This window comes from Dipodomys spectabilis, unplaced genomic scaffold (genome assembly GCF_019054845.1).
Source record: "Dipodomys spectabilis isolate Male_0828 unplaced genomic scaffold, ASM1905484v1 ptg000477l, whole genome shotgun sequence".
Lineage (NCBI taxonomy): Eukaryota > Metazoa > Chordata > Mammalia > Rodentia > Heteromyidae > Dipodomys > Dipodomys spectabilis.
In genome coordinates this window covers 2,395,579-2,417,314 of record NW_024871154.1, presented here as the reverse complement: position 1 = coordinate 2,417,314, position 21,736 = coordinate 2,395,579, and the positions used below count along the sequence as shown (strand labels likewise).

The 21,736-nt window shown below is 45.9% G+C and overlaps 1 protein-coding gene across 2 annotated transcripts in view; it reads right to left on the bottom strand.

Annotated features, from left to right (window-relative positions):
- The window catches only part of Galnt6 (polypeptide N-acetylgalactosaminyltransferase 6), a 51,493-nt gene extending 33,457 nt beyond the window's left edge, over positions 1-18,036 (bottom strand). Inside the window, exons 1-2 of one of the 2 annotated variants that reach the window (XM_042668728.1) lie at positions 17,987-18,036; positions 8,871-9,099 (exon numbers count right to left, since the gene is read on the bottom strand). The gene's annotated coding sequence lies outside the window, so the exon portion shown is untranslated. The remainder of the gene's footprint in view (positions 1-8,870; positions 9,100-17,986) is intronic. The other variant, XM_042668730.1, reaches the window with a different exon arrangement.
- Between the last annotated feature and the right edge of the window lie 3,700 nt (positions 18,037-21,736).

The following is a 21,736-nucleotide window of genomic DNA, read 5'->3' as shown; positions in this document are numbered from 1 at the left end:
AACTATGAACTAGGCCTGAACTGTATTTGTCTTATACAACAATCACAATAATAGTCTCAACTGAAAAAACAAAACTCAGAAGTGGAGCTGTGGCTCAAAGCGATAGAGTGCTAGCCTTGAGCAAAAAGAGGTCAGGGACAGTGAGCACCCACGTTCTGAGTTCAAGCCCCTCAACTGACAAAACAAAACAAAACAAAAACATACTCATGACCCACAAAAGATCACTTTTTACTTTGATGCCCAATTTTCATATTAACTATAAAATAATTAAAGGTATATCCTAATCACACACACACACACACACACACACACACACACACACACACACACACACACAAAGTTTTGGTTTATGCATGCCAAGATCTGAGCAAACACGAAAATTGATTTCAAAAATAAAAAATGGTGGGGCACGGGTGGCTTACACCTATAATCCTAGCTACTCAGGAGGTTGAGATTTGAGGATTATTATTCAATTATTATTCAAAGCTAGCCTGGGCAAGAAAGTCCATTAGACTCTTATCTCCAATCAACTACCAAAAAGGCTGGAAACACAGCTGTGACTCAAGTGGTAGCACAGTAGTTTTGGGCAAAAAAAAATAAAAAAAAATAAAAAAAAGTTCAGTGAAAGTGCCCAGGGCCTGAATTCAGGCCCCAGGACTGGAGAAAGAAAAGAAAGAAAAAGGAAGTTGGATGATAACTACTTAATTGTTTTCTGGAATTTCAAGGGCAAATGAAGTCTTCAAATAATTCTTGAGAGACCGATAGTCAAAAATGACTCCTATAAACAAGCATATTGATCTAGGATACTCTCAGACCTTTTAGCCACAGGTTACAATTTCCTCTAGGAGATAACAAGATGGTGCAGACCTTATGGTTGCTGTCCCAGTGTCATCGTGGTGGAGTTGGCTACAATATAGGTGTCATGGAGGTAGCATTTCCTTGTCTTTTTATTGTTCCTTGTCTGTTAAGCCAAGTCAGTAACCACAGATTTTCCACAGGGCTTTCAAATGGACTAGGTAAGCCCTGTTACACTCAACATGTAAGCGCAAAACCAACAGAATGCACAATCAAATAGGACATTTTTTTCCCTTCTGTTTGAGCCTACAGAAGCCAAGGGCAGTAGAAGCAATTTAAGGGGATCTCCCAAATGAGGGAGAACTTGCTTTGCTTTCTGACAACTTAGAGAATGAGAGAAGAGAGATGCAGCATGGACTTCCATCAGCAGCACAAAAAAATGTCTGAGAGTAAAAGACTTCCGCTTGGTTTCAGCTATGTCTGTTTGAGAATTAAAGCAGAAGCTGGGCAGAAAGGAGAGTTTTCCAAAAAAGAGGAGTTTAATTCCTCAGAAAACAAGAGAGGACCTATTAGACCTTTGTGGAAATTTAAATGTGGAAAAGATCTCCATATACCAGAAGCCACTTTTTTCTTTTCTTTTTTGCCTGTCCTGGGGCTTAAAGTCAGGGCCTGGGAACTCACAGACTGGTCAAAGCTAGCACTCTACCAACTTGAGGCACAGCTCCACTTCTGGCTTTTTTGGTGGTCAATTGGAGATAAGAGTCTCACAGATTTTTCTGGATGGACTGGCTTCAAACCATGATCCTCAGATCTCAGTCTCCTGAGCAGCTAGAATTATAGGCATAATCCCACCAGTGCCAGAAACTATTTTTTTTTTTTCTATTAGCTGACAAACTAGTCTTGTAGGGTGGATAAGAAAACCGCATGGCTGGTGCTAGGAAAGGGGGGACAGACAAAGGGACCTGTCTAAAGCAGCAAGAATGGGCATCAACCAGAATGTCCTGAGTAGGCAGAAACAACTGGCTTCACTTCTGTAGGTCAGGATCCTGTAAGAGGGACATGAAGACCTGGACATAGGGAACCTTAGACCATATAGAGACATTGTGGTAAAGATCAGGTAAAGACCAGACTTCTTAAACTGGCATTTTATAAGTTTTTTTTTTTGCCATATTACAAAGAATGCAACTCAGGAGTGAGCCTGTGAGAATAAATAACCCAATGATACTAAATCTCAAATCCCATCATTGTCTGGGGAGAGACAATGTCTCTTCTGGAGAGACAATCACAAGTTTCATTTAATTGAAACATTAAGCCTGGGTCCCTGGCCCATGGGCCAGGTCTGCTGAATGGCACTTTCAAAGTGTCTTTCCATTGTTCCCAAGGCCCAGTGTTCCTTTTCCTTTTTTTTTTCTTCTCCTGTGCCAGTTCTGAAGCTTGAATATAGGGTCTGGTGTTGTTCCTAAGCTGTTTTGTTCAAGAGCTAGCTTTCTACCACTTGAGCAATAGCTCCATTTCTGGTGTGTGTGTGTGTGTGTGTGTGTGTGTGTGTGTGTGTGTGTGTGTGTGTGTGTGTGTGTGTGTGTGTGTGTGTGTGTGTGTGTGTGTGTGTGTGTGTGTGTGTGTGTGTGTCTATGTCTGTGTGTGTGCGCGTGCTAAACTAGAGATAAGAGTCTCACAGGCTTTCCTGTCCAGGCTAGCTTCAAACCACAATCCTCAGGTCCTAGCCTCCTGAGTAGCTAGGATTACAGGCATGAGCCTTCTTCAGTGTCCAGATACTCTTTCTGACCCCTGCCTCTACTTTGTCCAGTGTACTTGTCATCTCTTTCTGGGTATTCCACATGACATGGTGTGTGTGTGTGTGGGGGGGGTATTCATCTAATTGAATCTGCAAAAGCATAAACAGAAGTCCTTGAAAAGATCAGACAGGAATCCAGCAAAAAAGGAAGGAAGGTTAAAAGGCCATTTTTGGAATAAGTTTTGTCCAAAGTGGGGGTCTAAAGGGAAAAGTCTAGTCCTGTTCCAATTAGAAGAGGAGAGGAGAAGAGGGAGGAGGGGAAAGAAGGGGAAGGGAGGAGAGAAGAGGAGAGTAAGAGGGACAGAGAAAGAGATAAAGAGGTAAGGGAGAGAGGGGAAGAAAGGAGAAGCAGGAAGAAAGAAGGAGAAGCCAGGGGAGGGGTGGGGGAGGGGTGAATAAAACCTGTCCATATTCTGGGAACATTTGAATGTCTTTCTAACAAAAGACAAACAAGCCCAACCCTGCAGGCTACTGGGGCAGAATGAACAGTCAACCCAAACAGCACCTAGTAGAGAAAAAGCAGGGCTGGAGATCCAAGTGAGAACTGGGTCAGAGAAGGAAGCACCTGGCACTTAAAAACCCTGTAGACAACTAGGGGCAGCACCTAGAAGAAACCTAAAGGCTTGGCCATGCCTAGCCAAGCTCCCTGAAGATAATATTGGGTGAGGAAAAGGACGCAGTTAGAGTTCAAGCAGTAGAAACGTGTGTGTGATACAGACACAACAGGCATGTACCAGACCCAGACACAAGTAGGGAGGACAATCCTACCTCCCTCCACCCCACCTGCCAGTATCCAGTAACAACTGGAAAGACAGCACAACTTTATCTAGCTCGGTGTCTGCATCCAGCCAGAGAAGAATTCAGGCAAGATGCAAAATGTAGTGGAAGTGATTGAAAAGTTTGTTAGCAAAGGAATATACTTTTAACCGATAGACTGTGGGTCATCTCTAGGGAAAGAATGAATGTGATGGCCAGGCTGGAGGCTCATGCCTGTAAACCTGGCTATTCAGGAGGGTGAGATCTGAGGATCACATTTAAAGCCAACTACGGTGGGAAAGGCCATGAGACTCTTATCTCCAATAAACCACCAGAAAACTCGAAGTGGAGCTGTGGCTCAAGCAGTAGAGCACTCGCCTTGAGCTGAAGAGCTGAGGGACAGCGCCCAGGCCCAGAGTTCAAGCCCTACTATTGACAAAAAAAAAAAAGAATGTGACAACTCAATTTTCTGGAAGAACAACTTCCTCATGTGGAGACAGTGTCATGCCATATTTTTTTTTCCATCGGTCATGGGGTCTGAACTCTAAGCCTGGGCACTGTCCCTCAGCTCTTCAGCTCAAGGCGAGTGCTCTACCACTTGAGCTACAGCACCACTTCCAGCTTTCTTTTGCTTATGTGGTGCTGAGGAATCGAAGCCAGAGCCACATGCATGCAAGGCAAGCACTCTACCACTGAGCCACCTTCCAAGCCCTTATCATGCCATATTTTAAGGGGACACACAACACTCAGGCTCACCATGATAGCAACAGGAGAGAGCGCAAGAATGATTTCAGGGCAGTATGTATTAATGGACTGTAGGCAGTTATGATTTTTTCATTTTATTTCTTGCTGGAGATTGAAAACAAGGCCTTGTATGTGCTAATCACACACTATCAAGAGTGTCACCCTAGGCCCCAGATATGATCAAACACAGCATCTTTCAACTTGCAACATTACTCTCTAACATCAAGTGTTACCATATATACTCTGTGTTTATGTGCATAAATTCTGATAAAGTTTAATTTTTCATAACAGATGTGCATATATTTTCTCATAGTAAGTGATATTTGATCTACATATGTTATGTATTCATGATATATCTATTTTCCCCTCAATATTCTTAAGTTCATCTGTCAGGTGTTTTTGTTTTGTTTTTGTGTCAGTACTGGGGCTTAAAATCAGATCCTTACATTCCCTCTTGGCTTTTCTGCTCTACCACTTGACTGGTGCTCTACCATTTAAGCCACACACCTCCATTACCAGCTTTCTGTGTCAATTGGAGGAAAGAGTCTTAAAGACTTTCTTACCTGGGCTGGCTTCAACCTGTGATCCTTAGATCTTAGCCTCCTGAATAGCTAGGAATGACAAACTTGAGCTACCAGTGCCCAGTTGTCAATGTTTTTAAATTATTGAAAATTCACTTCCCAAATAATATATTTGAGTGGGCCCAAAAATTTCAAGGTCATGTTGTCCAGGAGACAACTGTATTCTTCTTATCCTCTCATCTGTAGCAAGTTTTGAAGTCTAAGATGCCATGACTCCAACTCCCAGGCAGGAACAGAAATGAGTCTCTCCAGCCTCTACCCCAGGCATGTGTCCAACAGTGCAGAAGATGAATGTTGGCAAAGCCTTATGTGGGAAGTGCTAGAACAGTATGGGTCATTGGTTGAGCAGTAACATTAATGCTCTGTCCTAGCTCTGCCCTCTCCCTTTTATTTTATGTATGTACATATGTATGTATGTATGTATGTATGTATATATGTATGTATGTATGTATGTATATATGTTGTATGTCAGTTATGGGCCTGGGCGCTATCCCTCAGCTCTTCAGCTCAAGGCTAGCACTCTATCACTAAGCCACATTCCCAGACCCTTAATTTTTATTTTTGTCTTCTCTTTTTTGGTTCTGGGGATAGAACCCAGGATGTTGCATTTGCTAGGCAAGCACTTTGCCACTGAGCTACATCCCAGTGCTCACACACACACACACACACACACACACACACACACACACACACATGCAAGCACACACGCACACACGCACACACACACACACACACACATACATACATTTTTTTTTTTTTTAAATTGCCAATCCTGAAGCTTGAATTCAGAGCCTGGGTACTGTCCTTTGCTCAAGGCAAGTACTCTACCACTTGAGCCACTGTGCCACTTCTAGCTTTTTCTGTTTACATGGTACTGAGGAATTGAACCCAGGGCTTCAGGCAAGCACTCTACCACTGAGCCACCATCCCAGCCTGCCCCTTTATTTTTGTACCAGTACTGGGGCTTTAAACTCAGAGCCTGAGTGCTGTCTCTTGGCTTTTTTACTTAAGGCTGTTACTCTACCACTTGAACTATAATTCCACCTCTGGCTTTTAATAGGAGATGAGCGTCTCATGAGCTTTTTCACACAGGCTGCCTTCAAACTGTGATCCTCCAGTCTCAGCCTCCTGAGTAACTAGCATTACAAGTATGCATTACAAGTGCCCAGCTGCCCCTTCTAATAGTAGCATTTACCTCCTAAGGTTGGCGAAAGGATTGAGTTTTAAAAAATCATAGAAAAAGTTTGGCAGTTTCTGTGCATGGCAAGGTATCAGAAAGCATTGGTTATCTCAAAAATCATTAGCCACGTGTGACCACTGGATGAGTGCTTTACTTAAATCCCTTTAAGCCACAAGTTCCTCATCTATAAAGTGGGGGTAACTAACTCACAGGATTGTACAGAGGATTAGGTCAGATAATGTATGCAGAATAGTGGTCAGAGGACCTGTCATTTACTAAATGATATCAAGCCTGTCTGTTGTTATAATTGACAATTCCCTGCACAGCTTCCTAGCAATGATCTTGGAGTACCTGGTCCTTAGCCAAGGCCATACTTCCTAGCCTTCGCATGTTTTGCAAAAGTGACTCAGATTGAGCTATTTAATTCTGTTATTTAAACCCACAATCTCCTGCCTGTGGGGAAGCCTGGTGTCAGGAGTCATTTGCATCTGGGGAATATGTGGTCACCTTGATCTCAGCAGAGGCACAGGGCTCACTCTGGACTGAGGGAGACAGGGGTTCCTACCAGAATCAGTAGCATCATCAAAAATTCAATCAGGCCAGGCTCAGTGGCTCACACCTATGATCTTAGCTACTCAAGAAGCTGAGATTAGAGAATCTTGGTTTAAAGCCAGCCTGGGAAGACAAATCCATGTGACTCTTAACCAGAAAAAAGCTGGCAATGGATGTGTGGCTCAAGTGGGAGAGTACCAGCTTTGAGTGAAAAAGTTAAGGGACAGTGCTTAGGCCTTGAATTCAAGCCCCAGTACAGACACAACAACAAAAACCATCAAACCAACAACAAAAAGCATGAGATAGGTACTCTTGGGTACTGAAGGAAGATGGGTGCAGAAAACTTAGTAAATTAAAAGTTCAGGAAATCCTACAAGGGGGAAACATTTTGGCTGAGTACCAACATGCATAGGAGTTGACTGGGTGAGGAGAGCACATTTCAGGCAGAGAAAAGAGCACAAGGAACGGTCCAGGGGTGGGAAATAGCATGGTCAATTAGATGACCTTGAGCATGGGGGTGGTGGGAGGATGAAATCACACCGGAGCAGCAGAAGGCAGGCGTGGAGAAGTGGTTGAAGCCTTTGTGCATTGTGTTCAGGACTTTGCCCTTGATCTAAGATAGGAGGAACAATCAAGGATGGGTTAGAAGCCCAGCATTCCAGGAAGAACCTGACAGCTGGTGGGGCATGTCAAACCCAGGGGAGCTGCTTGGCAGCTGGGTGATCAGCTAGGAAGGCCCTGGGGATCTGACCCCAGATAGCAGCAATGCTGATGACAGAGGAGGCATGTGGTAATAAAAGTTCCCTTAAGAGATGGGCTAGGTGGGACACAGGGGTGGGAGAGTCCATTCCTTTCCCCAGAGGATTTAAAGGTCTTGCTAGAGAACAAGATGTTGGAATATGGAGTCCAGGTAGCACCTGTCCCAGGAGGATAAAGGAGCAGGAAAAAGACCTTTTTTGCTTTTTGTTTTATTTTGGTAGGTCATGGGTCTTGAACTCTGAGCCTGGGTGCTGACCCTGAGCTCTTCAGCTTAAGGGAGGTGTTCTACCACTTGAACCACAGTGCCACTTACCGTATTCTGGTGGTTTATTGGAGATAAGAGTCTCAAGGACTTTCCTGCCCAGGCTGGCTTTGAACCATGATCCTCAGATCTCAACCTCTTTAGTAGCTAGGATTATAGGCATGAGCTACAGGCGCCCGGCAAAAAAAACCAAAACCTTTTATTGAACATTCTTTGGTACTTTGGGCCCTGTCTCCCTTGCCTATTCAAAGGTTAATAAATGAAAACAGAACAATAGCATAGACCTAAGTGCTAAGCTAACAAAAGTTCCCTGTAGGATTGTGAAGGTTTCAAGGTAGAAAAATGGAGACTTCTTGTCCAAGGTGACTGAACTATGCTGGACCAGCACAAAGGACAAAGGGTTTTATTGTGCTGGTCCTGGGCTTGAACTAAGGGCGTGAGCATTGTCCCTGAGTTTTTTGCTCAAGGTTAGCATTCTACCACTTGAACCACAGCTCTATTTCTGGCTTTTTTTTTTTTTTTGGTCCGGTCGTGGGGCCTGAACTCTGGGCCTGGGCACTGTCCCTCAGCTCTTCAGCTCAAGGCTAGCACTCTACCACTTGAGCCACAGCGCCACTTCCGGCTTTTTTCTTTTTGCTTATGTGGTGCTGAGGAATCGAACCCAGGGCCTCAAGCATGCAAGGCAAGTGCTCTACCACTGAGCCACCTTACCAGCCCTTTCTGGCTTTTTTTAAAAAAGTAGTTTATTAGAGATAAGAGCCTCGTGGATTTTCCTGCTTGACTGGCTTCGAACCATGCTCTTCAGATCTCAGACTCCTGCATAGTTTAGGATTACAGGAGTGAGCCACAGGTGCCTGGCTAACAGGGTGTGTGTGTGTGTGTGTGTGTGTGTGTGTGTGTGTGTGTGTGTGTGTGTGTGTGTGTGTGTGTGTGTGTGTGTGTGTGTGTGTGTGTGTGTGTGTGTGTGTGTTTTAGCTTTTTTCACTCAAGTCTGGCACTCTACCCTTAACAGGGTGTGTGTGTGTGTGTGTGTGTGTGTGTGTGTGTGTGTGTGTGTGTGTGTGTGTGTGTTTTAGCTTTTTTCACTCAAGTCTGGCACTCTACCCTTTGAGCCACATCTTTACTTCCAGCTTTTTGGTGGTTAATTAGAGCTAAGAGTCTCATGGACTTTCCTGCACAGGCTGGCTTTAAACCATGATCCTCAGATCTTGGCTAGAATTATAGGTATGAGACACTGCTACCCAGCTTTGATGGGTTCTCTTTAGCTAGAACTGCAACTCTGGAACTGCCCAGCCCCAGATATAGGGCTACAGACCTGTGTTGACTACTCTGCAGGCTACATTTTTCCTGCTATTTTCTGTCTATCTTCCCACCCCAATTAAGAGACTCCAGCTAGAGAAAAAAGCATGGTAATATTATAGCTGGTGATAATAGCTCCAGACTCACCTCCTCTAGGAATGCCTTCCTCATGGAAATCATCCAGGTTACTCCTTCATCCAGGCACTGCCTGTGGCTCATACAATAGGGATCGTCTTTGCTCCTTTTATTTTTCCTGGAAGAAAGACCCAGGGTTAAATGGAGCTCTTCCCAGGCATCTGTTCTCTCAATCCAACCTGGCTGCCTGAAGGTTTTTCTCTGGATCCTGAGGTTAGTTCCTTGAGGAACTAACCACATCCTGAAATGAAACAAGATACCTGTGATTAGGCTTGGCAGTAAGGGACTCCCTCATTCTCTAGTGCAACAGGGAAATGTCCCTTGGAAAAGATCCAATCCAACAAAAACCATACAGCTTTGGGATTAAGGATTCCTGTTTTCTGTGTAGGAGATAATTCCCAGTATGATTAGCAAGGGCTGGAAAGGAACAGCCCTTTCTGGTCAACTTCAGGGCTTTGCAGGATCCTCCAGAACGTTCTGCACATCTTCCTCACTTTGGGGAAGTGATGGGTACCCACCCAGCCTGGCCTCTGGGCATTCCCCTCTGGCTTCCAGTGAGCATTTGTTCCAGTCTTTTCCCTCTAGCCACTCTTAGGCCTGCAACTCATCAGACTGTCCATGCTGAAATGATCTCAGATTGAATAAACAGACACTGTTTCCCAGGTCCCACTGGCCAGAGTATGACTATATTCTTTCTCACTGGTGTTAAGGAACAGAGCCCAAGGGTCTCGCCCAACCACAGATTACAACCTATTAGTGCAAACTCATTTTACAATGTGTCAAACCAGCTTTCCTTCTCCAGCTGGCTTTGAATAGCAATCCTCAAATCTCAGCCTCTGGAGTAGCTAGGATTATAGATGTGAACCACCAGCCCCTATTTATAATCTAGTCTCTTACAGAAAGCCTTCTTAAATTTCCTAGAAGAATTAACCTTCCTGGCACCTTGTTCCCTTAGCCTCTTGGATTTTTAAAAATTTGTTTGTTTGTTTTGTGCTGCTAAGGATAAAATATAGGGCTCTAAGCCCCTTAGGTCAGCCTTGGCCTCCTGTTTTCACTTGAACTTGATTCTTATCACAGCTTAGCTTGTGTCTAGAGGACTCCTAGACATGAAAGGCTATACTATTTCTACCTTAAAAAAAAATCATTTCCTTGGGCTGGGAAGGTAGCTTAGTGGTAGAGTGCTTGTCTTGCATACATGAGGCCTTGGGTTCAATTCTTTTTTTTTGGGGGGGGGGGGAGGTCCGGTCGTGGGGCCTGAACTCTGGGCCTGGGCGCTGTCCCTCAGCTCTTCAGCTCAAGGCTAGCGCTCTACCACTTGAGCCACAGCGCCACTTCCAGCTTTTTTCTTTTTGCTTATGTGGTGCTGAGGAATCGAACCCAGGGTCTCAGGCATGCAAGGCAAGCGCTCTACCACCTTCCCAGCCACCTTCCCAGCCCCTTGCGTTCAATTCTACAGCACCACATAAGCAGAAATAAAAAGTTGGAAGTGGCGCTGTGGCTCAATTGGTAGAGCACTCACTTTCAGCTAAAGAGCTGAAGGACAGCACTCAGGCCCAGAGTTCAGGCCCCATGACCGACAAAAAAAATAAAAAAATTTTCCAATGTCTAGCATATATCTGGTACATAGCAGATATTCCATAAGCATTTTGTAAAAATGGAATGAGCCCAGAGAGGGGAAATGTTTAGCACTGGCTTCCCTAAACGAAGCTCTGAATGCGCATACTACAAGATTTTGAATGAAGGGATTTTCTGCTGTTACACATTAGCGTGTCATTCTTGTCTCTCCTCCATGTGTCCAGAATTCTCATTTTCTGAGTGAGGCTAGCCTGGTTAGGTGGTTTTGCTGGTGACACGTAAAACGGGTCTCCAGGTTCACCACACTCTTACCTCCCCCTTGGAAGTCCCATGGAGATGGCCCTCTCCTCAGCCTGGGACAGGACTGTTCTGTTCCCACTCTACTCCTAGACACCCTTGCTGATATCTGACCTCCACTTCTCACTCAGGAATTCAAATGCTTAAAGATGCCCAAACGAGGAAGTCCCAGGCTAGCTTAAATGAAAGTTTGGGTCAGCCACCCAGAACAAACCCTTGCTTAGCCAGGTGACTTCCTTGTGACAAAGTTTCTTCCTGTTTATTAAATGAGTTGTTCACCTTCTGGAGAGACAGACAGACGTGGCAGCCAGGAAGCAGGCTGTTACCACCATCACCACAGCAATGTTTGATCAAGTTAATCATACTACAGCTCAATCACAGGTCTCTTCCAACAGCATGGGTAGCCTACACTGGAAATCCTAGCTACTCAGGAAGCTGAGATCTGAGGGTTGTGGTACAAAGCCAGCCCAAGCAGGAAACTCTGAGACTCTTATTTCCAATTAATGAGCAAAAAAAAAACCCCAGAAATGGAGGTGTAACTCAAGTGGCAGAGCACCAGGCTTGAGTGAAAAAGCTAAGGGAGAGCATTAGGCTCCTGAGTTTAAGCCTCAATATCAATACAAGGAAAGAAGGAAAGAAGGAAGGAAGGAAGGAAGGAAGGAAGGAAGGAAGGAAGGAAGGAAGGAAGGAAGGAAGGAAGGAAGGCAGGCAGGCAGGCAGGCAGGCAGGCAGGAAGGCAGGCAGGCAGGCAGGCAGGCAGGCAGGAAGGCAGGTAGGCAGGCAGGAAGGCAGGCAGGCAGGCAGGCAGGCAGGCAGGCAGGCAGGCAGGCAGGCAGGAAGGAAGGAAGGAAGGAAGGAAGGAAGGAAGGAAGGAAGGAAGGAAGGAAGGAAGGAAGGAAGGAAGGAAGGAAGAAAAGGGAGAGAAAGAAAGAGAGAAGATAAGCATAGGTGAAGGGTACAGGAGCATGGAACTTGACTGAGGGGATGATGAGGAAGAGACAGGTCAATTTCAAGTTCCCAATGGGAAAGGCTGCTGGTCAAATGGCTGTGCTTTCTCTCAGAGAAAGGCTCTCTCTTCACTTTATCAAGCACAGCACTTATCTCTCAGGTCCTCAAGTCATACCGTGAACAGAAGAGCAAATCATTCTCTCCCAAGCTCTCTTGCCACATTGGACCCTTTTGATTACAGAATGCTGGGAGGTTTACACTTTCTCCCTTAATTACACACCTTTAAGACACTTGGGCTTTTCCCCAAGGCCCAAGTTGCAGTACTGTGGCTTATTTTCCCAGAAAGATGCACTGAAAGTTATTTCAACAGCCAGTCTATCAAATTTCCACCCCATCATACCTAGGTTCATTTTTCTTTCTTTTTTTTTTTTTTGTCGGTCATGGGGCTTGAACTCTGGGCCTGGGCGCTGTCCCTCAGCTCTTCAGCTCAAGGCGAGCGCTCTACCACTTGAGCCACAGCACTACTTCCACCTAGGTTCATTTTTATGTTTATCTAAGATAGTAAGCTGAAGTTACCTAAAACCAACCCAACTTTGCTCACCCTTCTCCAGATCAGCACAAATTAGAAGTTACTAAGTCTTTGCTGACCTATGCCAAGCATAAGTCACTAAAAATAAAAATCATAAGTGGCCAGAAAAGAAGTTCCACAGCTCACAGGGTTTTCCTGGTGGATCCCACAGTACCTGCCAGGTGAAGGAGGGGTGTGCCTCTATTTACCTTTAGGACTCTAAGATTGAAGAAGGGCTGAAGGTGGAATGATATGGGCCAATCTAATCACCCAGGAACCTTGTGACAATCAGATTAGGCTTGAGAGTGGCCACAAAAGGACTCTGAACTTTTATTGAGTCTGTTGGTTTCTGTGGGCCGGGAGGTGGTGGAGAGGAAGAAGGGACAATATAGGAAAATAACAGGATGGAGTGTTCCTTAATGGCGGCGACCAGTCTCCAGATTGGAGGGGTGATGCAAGAGGGTGGAACTGAAGTTGTCCCTTCTTCCTTACCCAGCAGTCTGCTCTTTGTTGGGGAACTTAACACAGGAATATGGATATTTAGCCTGCACAGTCGGTTCTAATCATCTATTGGCACACAGCCTCCTAGGTGAACCAGCCATCCACTTTCTCCATTGCTATCGGGAATTTGGAAACCCTTGAGACTCCTTAATTCCAGTGTCCAAGGCCAGGCCCACTCTCAGATGCAGTATTTAATCCTTCTCAGTATTGGATCTACCTATTGCCCACTCTACCTCCTGGACCCTCCCATTCTTCTCTCTTCTCTAAATCATCATCTGAACTATTTATTCCCTTATCACATAGCACCCGATGCCTGCAAACTGCCTTCTAGTCTTTTTTTGCCTTGGGCCTTTCTTCCTTTTCATAACCATAGTCAGGACAGTGGAATTCATGTTAAGTTCAGCACTCTTTTTTGGCTAGTCCTGAAGCTTGAATTCAAGGCCTGGGCATTGTCCCTGAGCTTTTCTGTTCAAGGCTAATACTCTATCACTTGAGCCACAGCTCTACTTCTGGTCTCTTGGTGATTAAATTTGGAGATATGAATCTCACAGGTTTCCTGCCTAGGCTGGTTTTGAACTGTGATCCTCAAATTTCAGCCTCCTGAATAACCAGGATTACAGGCTTGAGTCATGGGTGCCGGGTGCACTCTTGGATTGTGGCAGAAATGTGCAGAGAAGTCTGCTTCTATACAACCAGATGCTTGTACTGACTCCTTCCTTCCTCCAAGCCTTGCCCATACCTTCTTGCTTAGCAGACTATGTTTCTGATCTTTCAAATCCTACCCATTCTTCCTAGACTAAGACAGTGAGATTGATGTCCCACAGTATCTAGGTATGTTTATTTGTTCTCAAGTTTTCCTCACTACCCAGGCTCACATTCCGTGGGATTTCCACTAGATTTCATAGAGGAAGGTGAGCCCACAGGCCCAAATGCCTACATCCTGTTCTCCTGCTCTTCAATCCTTAAATCCTAGCCACCAAACTTTCTGTATTCATATGCTTGTCCTGACTTCTTCTGTGCTCTGAGGTGTGTGGTTAGGCTACTTCCTGCCCTGCTGTTTTGTTTTGTTTTTTTTTTTGGTTGTGGGGCTTGCACTCTGGGCCTGAGCGCTGTCCCTCAGCTCTTCAGCTCAAGGCGAGCGCTCTACCACTTGAGCTACAGCGCCACTTCCAGTTTTCTAGTGGTTTATTGGAGATAAGAGTTTCACGGACTTTCCTGCCCAGGCTGGCTTTGAACTGCGATCCTCAGATCTCAGCCTCCTGAGTAGCTAGGATTACAGGCGTGAGCCACCGGCGCCCGGCTCCTGCTGTCTGTTTTATGCGCTCTATTATATGCAGAGCTGAGAGTGAAGACTGGATTTTTTTCCCTCCTTCAAATCTCCACCTAGGATTCAGGCCCAGGCCAGGCAGGGTACTAGAGAATAACTTGACCCCACAGGACTCTCAGGTGCCAGGAAAGATTCTTTTCTTAGCCCTTTTTCTCTCTGGACTGAACACATCCTTGTTCTCCACACAAGCCTTTTACACAGCACAATTACAGCATTGAGCTGGACACAGAGACAGGCACTGCCCTGCACTTGACCTCCTGCTCATTCAAATCCCTACTCTCATCCCCATCAAATGAGAGTGGACATTTGGGACTTGCCCAGAAAAGGGGCAGAGGCTATATGAAGAGCTAAGTTCACCCAAGCTTTGGCCATTCACTGGGTCCCTCTGGCACACACACACACACACACACACACACACACACACACACAGCTACTCTGGTCCTTAGCTTCACTTTCAGATGGAGCTAGTGCATAGTGCTAGAAGATTTTTAGTGCAATACTATCTTCATCATTTTTGTCTTTTTTCTTTAGAATCCTAAATTCCAGTTTCAGCTTCCCTAGTAGTTTAACAGGTGTGTGCCACACTGTATCTCGGTCTATCATTATATTATTTATTTAGATTTTATTTTATTTATTTTGTATGAGTCTGGGGCCTGATCTCAAGGCCTCTCATTCTCACTTGGCCTTTTTCACTCAAGTTTGGCACTCTACCACTTGAGCCACACCTCCACTGCCAGCTTTTTGCTGGTTAACTGGAGATAAGAGTCACATGTATTTGTCTGCCTGGGCTGGCTTCGAACCTCAGTCCTTAGATCTCAGTTTCGTGAGTAGCTAGGATTATAGATGTGAGCCACCAGCATCCAGCTTCTATTATTACTTTATTTTTAAGACCCAGTTTTTTGTCCTGGGGCTTGAAGTCAGAGCCTAGCTACTGTCCCTGGGCTTTTTTTCTCCTCAAGACTAGAGTTCTACCACTTGAATTACTGCTCTATATCTTACTTTTTGGTGGTTAATTAGGAGAGTCTCACAGTTTTTCCTGCCTGGGCTAGTTTTGAACCATGATCCTGAGATCTCAGATTCCTGAATAGCTAGACTTACAAATGTGAGTCATCAACATTCAGCTTCTATCCTTTTTTAAAAATATTTTTTGAATATTTTTATTATCTTTAAGCAGCTATACAAAGGAATTGCCATTCAACAAAGCAGTTTATGAATACAGTACTTCTCAATTAATGTGACCCCTTTCAACATTTCCCCTACCCCTCCAATCCAACCCTTCCCTCACTTTTCTTAATTTTTGGGTTATGTATGAACGTTTTTTGCCATTTAACAAAGCAGTTTATGTATGCAGTTCATCTTGATCTCTGTCACCCCTCAACATCTTCATCCCCCTTTGACCCACCCCTACATTTTTCTCAATTCTGTGATATACAATCTATTATTATTATTATTATTAGCCAGTCTTGGGGATTGAACTCAGGGTCTGGACACTGTCCCTTAGCTTCTTTTGCTCAAAGCTTGCACTCTACCACATGAGCCACTTCTGGCTTTTTGTTTGTTTGTTTTTGTGGTACTGAGGAATCAAACCCATGACTTCATGCATGCTAGGCAAGCACTTTATCACTAAGCCATACTCCCTGCCCTATTTTTAATATCACTACTTACCATATCAATTTACAGTTATCTACCTTCTTTTACATAGCAGGAAACTGAAGCTCAGAGCAGTTAAGCAACAGGACCAAGGTCACACAGCTAAGGAAGTAGCAGAGGTAGATCTGCACTGAGGCCCTAAAGCCTACTCCCTTAACTAGAACGTAATGTTGTCTTCTACTTGGCTGATAATTGGAGCACCACTGAAACACTTTCATATACACCTTCTCATTTGCTTCCCACCAAGGGAGTGTTTATGTGATTTGGCCAAGGTTATGCAGCTAAATTAGTGACAGAGCTGAGTCAGCCTTCAGCAGCCTTCATTATACCTACTGCTTCCTTACATGAGAACCCCCAGCATGAGGAAGAGCAGCCCCTCCTAGGACTGACTTCTGTCCTGGGCAGTGGTAGTGTGGATTAAACCTATGATCTTATCTCCTCTTCAGGCTTCTCCCAGCTGAGCTTCTTTCTGATCTCAGAGGACACCTGACATATTAAGGCCTTCTCTTTCAGGCCGGAGCTCTTCTGTGTTGCCGTGGCTGAGAGTCAGCTATGCTACTGACTATAGACAGTGATTACTCAGTAGTCCATCTCCGTCACAGTTCTACCATACTTCCCTCTCTCCCCGCTTTTTTTTTTTTTTTGCCAGTCCTGGGGCTTGAACTCTGGGCCTGGGGGCTGTCTTGGAGCTCCTTTTGCTCAAGGCTAGCACTCTACCACTTGAGCAACAGAGCCACTTCAAGTTTTTCTGTGATTAATTGGAGATAAGAGTCTTTATGGACTTTCCTGCCCACGCTGGCTGGCTTCCCATTGCAATCCTCAGATCTCAGCCTCCTGAGTAGCTAGGATTACAGGCGAGAGCCACAGGAGCCCAGACGACACTTCCCTCCCTTTTAATAGCCCTGTCCTGCCCTAGTGTCTGGTGCCCTTGAGGTACTAAAGCGGGGAAGTACTTGCAGTGATACTGGCTAGACTGGAAAATTTAAATAAGTATATTTCAAAACCCTTGTCTTGCTTCATTTCAGCTATCACATAAATTTGCCTGTCTCACTGTTTTATGAGAAACTGTGCTGATACTAGAGCTTGAATTTTAGGTTCTGGGTGTTATCCCTCAGCAGTTTCACTCAAGGCTGGTGCTCTACCACTTCAACTACCACTCTACTTCCACGTGTTTTGCTGGTTAGCTGGAGATGAGAGTCCCACAGACTTTCCTGCCAGGCTGACAGATTCTTAGACCTCCGCCTTCTGAGGAGCTAGGATGACAGGTGTGAGTCACCAATGCCCAGTTTATCTTATCCTTCTATTCCTTCCTCTGATGGGCAGGCTACAGCTCACCTGTCTGCAGAGAACAGGGCCTGTATAGTAAGTAGTGCACCCAAGACTCAGAAGATGAGTGTACGCCCTGGGAGCTCTTTGGTGTGTCTAAAGTTGCTAGCCTCACCTAGTGCCTGTAAATTGTGGGTCTAGAGATGAGCTAAGAGCAGAGCATAGAAACCCTGCAATGAGTTCCTGGCGAATGGACGTGGTCTGTTCTAGGAACTGCTGACCCGCAGCAGACCTCTGGGTCTAGAATGGCTGGCCCTGGGGGCAGGTAACCAAGAGATTCTCCTTTCTGTCACAGGCAGGCTGGGAACAAGTGAGGGAAAATCAGGAAGTGGCTGACAGTCACGGTCACACAGGCATCAGCCCTCTCCCTCTCCCATATGATATCACACAGCTCCCTCCTCGCTCCAGCAAAGACCCGAACCTCCAGGGAGGGGCAACCAAGGTAGGGACCCCCAACAGCAACGTTTCTTTTGGCTCACCTCTGCTCGGGGGCTGCCGTGGCAGTGGCAGGACAGGAGAGAAGCTCTCTGAGGTAGGATATAGCTCAGTCCAGGGAGGGCAATGGGGGGGGGGGGGAGGGTGAGAAGTGGGCGGAGCCCCCTGGAGGGAGAGAGAGCAAGCCCTCTCTCGCCGTCCAGGTTCCAGTGGCCTAGGCTCCCCTATTCATCCCTTAGTTCCCTAGACACCCAATGCTGGGGGTGAGGGGTGGGGGTCCCACCGAGGGCGGAGTTGGAGGCCCACAAGCCCAGAGAGAAGGCAGGTGGAACCAGTCTGGTCCAGCCCCTTCATTTTACTGGGGGAGGGGGTGTGAGGAGGAAGAGGAGGAAGAGGGAAGGGGAGATGGGAGTAGAGGCTGGGCCGCAGCGGGCCTGAGGAGCGGGAGAACTCTGGGGGCCGAGGCCGGGGAGAGGGTCGTCGGCTCCCTGAGTCGCTTACCGGTGGCGCCAAGCAGAGCCGCATCCGCCGCGCTGGTCCCGGGTTTCCCGACGGGGCGGGCGGGGGCGCGGCCTGGGGGCGTGGCCTGGGGCGTGGCCGACGTGGATAGGGGCGTGGCCCGTGTGGCAGCTCGACCGCCCCGCCCCGGCCCTCCGGGGCCAGGTGCGCCGGGCGTGCAGCGGCTCCGGGCTGGGTGCACTGGTGTGACCTGCAGAGGGGCGCCCCGTCCTTCCAGAGCTCAGCCCACCTCGGGGTGCAGTCTCTGTGGCCAGGCTCTCTGCGCTCAAACAGACTGGAGGATCCTGGCGCCCCGCAGGCTGCCGGCGTCGGAGTGTGCAGGGGCGCGCTGAGCGGGCGGCCGGCTCGCGGGCGGCGGGGCGGCCGCGCTCCGAACCCGGAGGCTGCGCAGGCGGGGCCTCACGGATGGGCGGGGGAGGGGGAGGAGGGTGGCAGATCGCACAACTGCAGTGTCCCAGTGTGGTCCTCGGGCAGAGGTAGCTGTTGCCATCCTCGGAGAATGTGTTAGAAATACAAACCTTTGTCACTGCGAAAGGAAAGGTACTTATTACCTGACGTATTATCACCCCTCTGTATATCAACCTCTAAAGCAGTAAGAAAACTTAAGAAAAATAATACAAAGAGGACTCAGTTTAAAAAAAAAAAAAAAAAGTTGGGCACTGGTGACGCAGTCAGTAATCCTAGCTTCTCAGGATCGCTGTTCAAGGCTAGCCCAGGCACGAAAGTCCGTGAGATTCTAATCCTTAATTGATCAACAAAAAGCTAGAAGTGGAGTGTGGCTCAAGTGGTACAGTGCTAACCTTGAGCACAAAGAAAAGCTCAGGAACAGTGAGCAGGCCCTGAGTTCAAGTACCAAGGACCGGCATACACACCACACACACACACACACACACACACACACACACACCCCACAAAACAAAGTTCATAAATCTTTGGTAGAAGAAAGAGAACTACCCACAAGCTAATAATGCTCGGGAAGTAATATGGTTACAAATATATTTTTTTTAAAAAATCACCTGTCACTAAGCATTCTAGATACTTCATTTCTAATCTAGACCTTTAGCTATTTTCTTTCTTTTAATTTTTAACCTTTTATTGTTATTATGAAGGTAATGTACAGAGAGGAGTTATCATTTCATAACTAAAGTAATGAGTACATTTCTTTTTGGACAGTGTCACCCCTTCCTTTGCTCTTTCCCAGTTTTTCCCTCCCATTCCTGCCCATAAGTTGTATATTCATTTTCAACCTGTGTCTACTGAGTACCACTGCTGCATTTGTTCACCCTTTGTCCCTCCATTTCTGTGTGCCCCCCCCTTAGCTTTGCCCAAAGACACATAAACCAACAAACAAGACCAAAAGAGAAAAAACTCATTTCCATTAATTGGAATTAATATCAATAAATATTTTTTGTGTGATCAGAGGCATGAAAACATTGTGCCTTTATGTTCCTCTCCCGAGAATATCCTCCTGTGGTCTCACTGTGTGTGAATGCCTAGAGTCCTGTATAGTTTATCATGTCACAGTATATTTTAGATCTAGCTTCCACGTATGAGAGAAAATGTATGCTATTGGTCTCTCTGAGCTTGGCTTACCTCACTTAACATGATTTGCTGTAGGTCCATCCATTCCCTGCAAATGACATAATATTATTCTTAATAATGGCTATGTAAAATTTCATTATGTATAAATACCATATTTTTTGGATCCATTAAACTATAGTAGAGTATCTGGGCTGTTTCCATAACTTGGGTATTGTGAATAATGCAGCAATGAACATGGATGGCCAAGTGTCTTTATGGTATCCTGGCTTGTGATGTTCTGTAGATGCAAGAAAGTAAACCTTTAGCTACTTTTATTTTTTTACCTTAAATTTACTCTAATACCCCTTCCTCTGAACTCACATGCAAAAAAATAACTCTAAACTTAAAGAATATTTGTCACTAACTTGCTTCACTCATATGAAGCAAATAAGAGGAAAATCATCATATAAAAATTTAAATATGGGAGCTGGGAAGGTGGCTTAGTGGTAGAGTACTTGCCTTGCCTAGCTACTCAGGATGCTGAGATCTGAGGATCAAGGTTCAAAGCCAGCCTGGGCAGGAGAGTCCATGAGACTCTTATCTCTAATTAACCACTAGAAAACTGGAGGTGATGCTGTGGCTCAAGTGGTAGAGCACTCACCTTGAGCTGAAGAGCTGTGGGACAGCTCCCAGACCCAGTGTTCAAGCCCCACAACTGACAAAAACAAACAACAACAAAAAAAACCAACGCCTACAAATTTAAATATCTTGCCTAGTGCTGATGGCTCACATTTTATAATCCTCAGGAGGCTGAGACTTGAGAATCACAGTTCGAAGCCAGCCTGAGCAGCTAAATCCCAAGACTCTTATTTCTAATTAACTAGTAAAAGAGCACAAATAGGGATGTGGCTCAAATAGTAAACCACTACCAGTGTGTGTGGGGGGGGTGGAGGGTGGCAAGGCTGTGCTCAGCCCTGAGCTTGAACTAGCACAAACACAAACAAATAAATCTAAAGGCTGAAGATATAGCTTAATGGTAGAATGCTTCCCTAGGATTTAAAGGCCCTGGGTTCTAAGCCCAACATTGTAAAAGCAAAACACTACTACCAAAAAACAGAAAAATCATGAATCCACTTTTTATATAGAAATAACAAGAAGTCAAGATGCACAGTAGTCAAATGTAGTGGCACAGTAAGCCCCTTCCTTAGAAGGTTGAAATAGGAGGATCTAGAGCTCAACGTTAGTCTGAGCTGCATAGTGAAATCTTATTTAAAAAAAAAAAAAACCCTAGTTACCACACATGACCTAAGTAATATGAAATTCTGGTGTTTGAGCCTAGCAATTTTTTCCCCTTTATTGGTAGTAATGGGAATTAAAGTTTACAGTACCCAAGACCTCATGCTAGGCAAGTGCTGTACCACTTGAGCCATTCCTTTTGCTTTAGGTGTTTCTTTTCTTTTCTTTTTTGTCGGTCATGGGGCTTGAACTCTGGGCCTGGGCACTGTCCCTCAGCTCTTCAGCTCAAGGCTAGCGCTCTACCACTTGAGCTACAGCGCCACTTCTGGTTTTCTGGTAGTTTGTTGGAGATAGGAGTCTTACAGTCTTTTCTGCCCTGGCTGGCTTTGAACCACAATCCTCAGATCTCAGCCTCTGGAGTAGCTAGGATTTTTTCCCTTCCTTCCTTCCTTCCTTCCTTCCTTCCTTCCTTCCTTCTTTCCTTCCTTCCTTCCTTCCTTCCTTCCTTCTCTCCCGCCCCCCCTCCCCCTTGGCTGGCCTGGAGCAGAGTTCCTCCTATCTACCTGCCCCTACCCAGAAGCAAGGATCACAGGTATGTGTTACTATGTCAAGCCAATTGGTGTTTTAAACATCCTCCAGGAAGTCAGGAAGTTGGGGGCATTGGTGGCTCAAGCCTGTGATCCTAGTTACTCATGAAACTAAGATCTGAAGATCACAGTTGGAAGCCAGCTCAGGCAAGAAAGTCTGTGAGACTCTTATCTCTACTGAGCTACTGAAAAAGCTGGAGGTGGAGATGTGGTTCAAGTGGTAGAGTGCTACCTTTGAGCAAAAGAAGCTCAGGGACAGCACCCAGGCCCTGAGTTCACTCCCCAGGACCCCCTCCCCCCCTCCACCTACAAATGCTCCAGGAGCCAGATGCTGGTGGTTTTCACTTGTAATCTGACCAGGACAGCCTAATCAGAGAAGTCTCAGAGA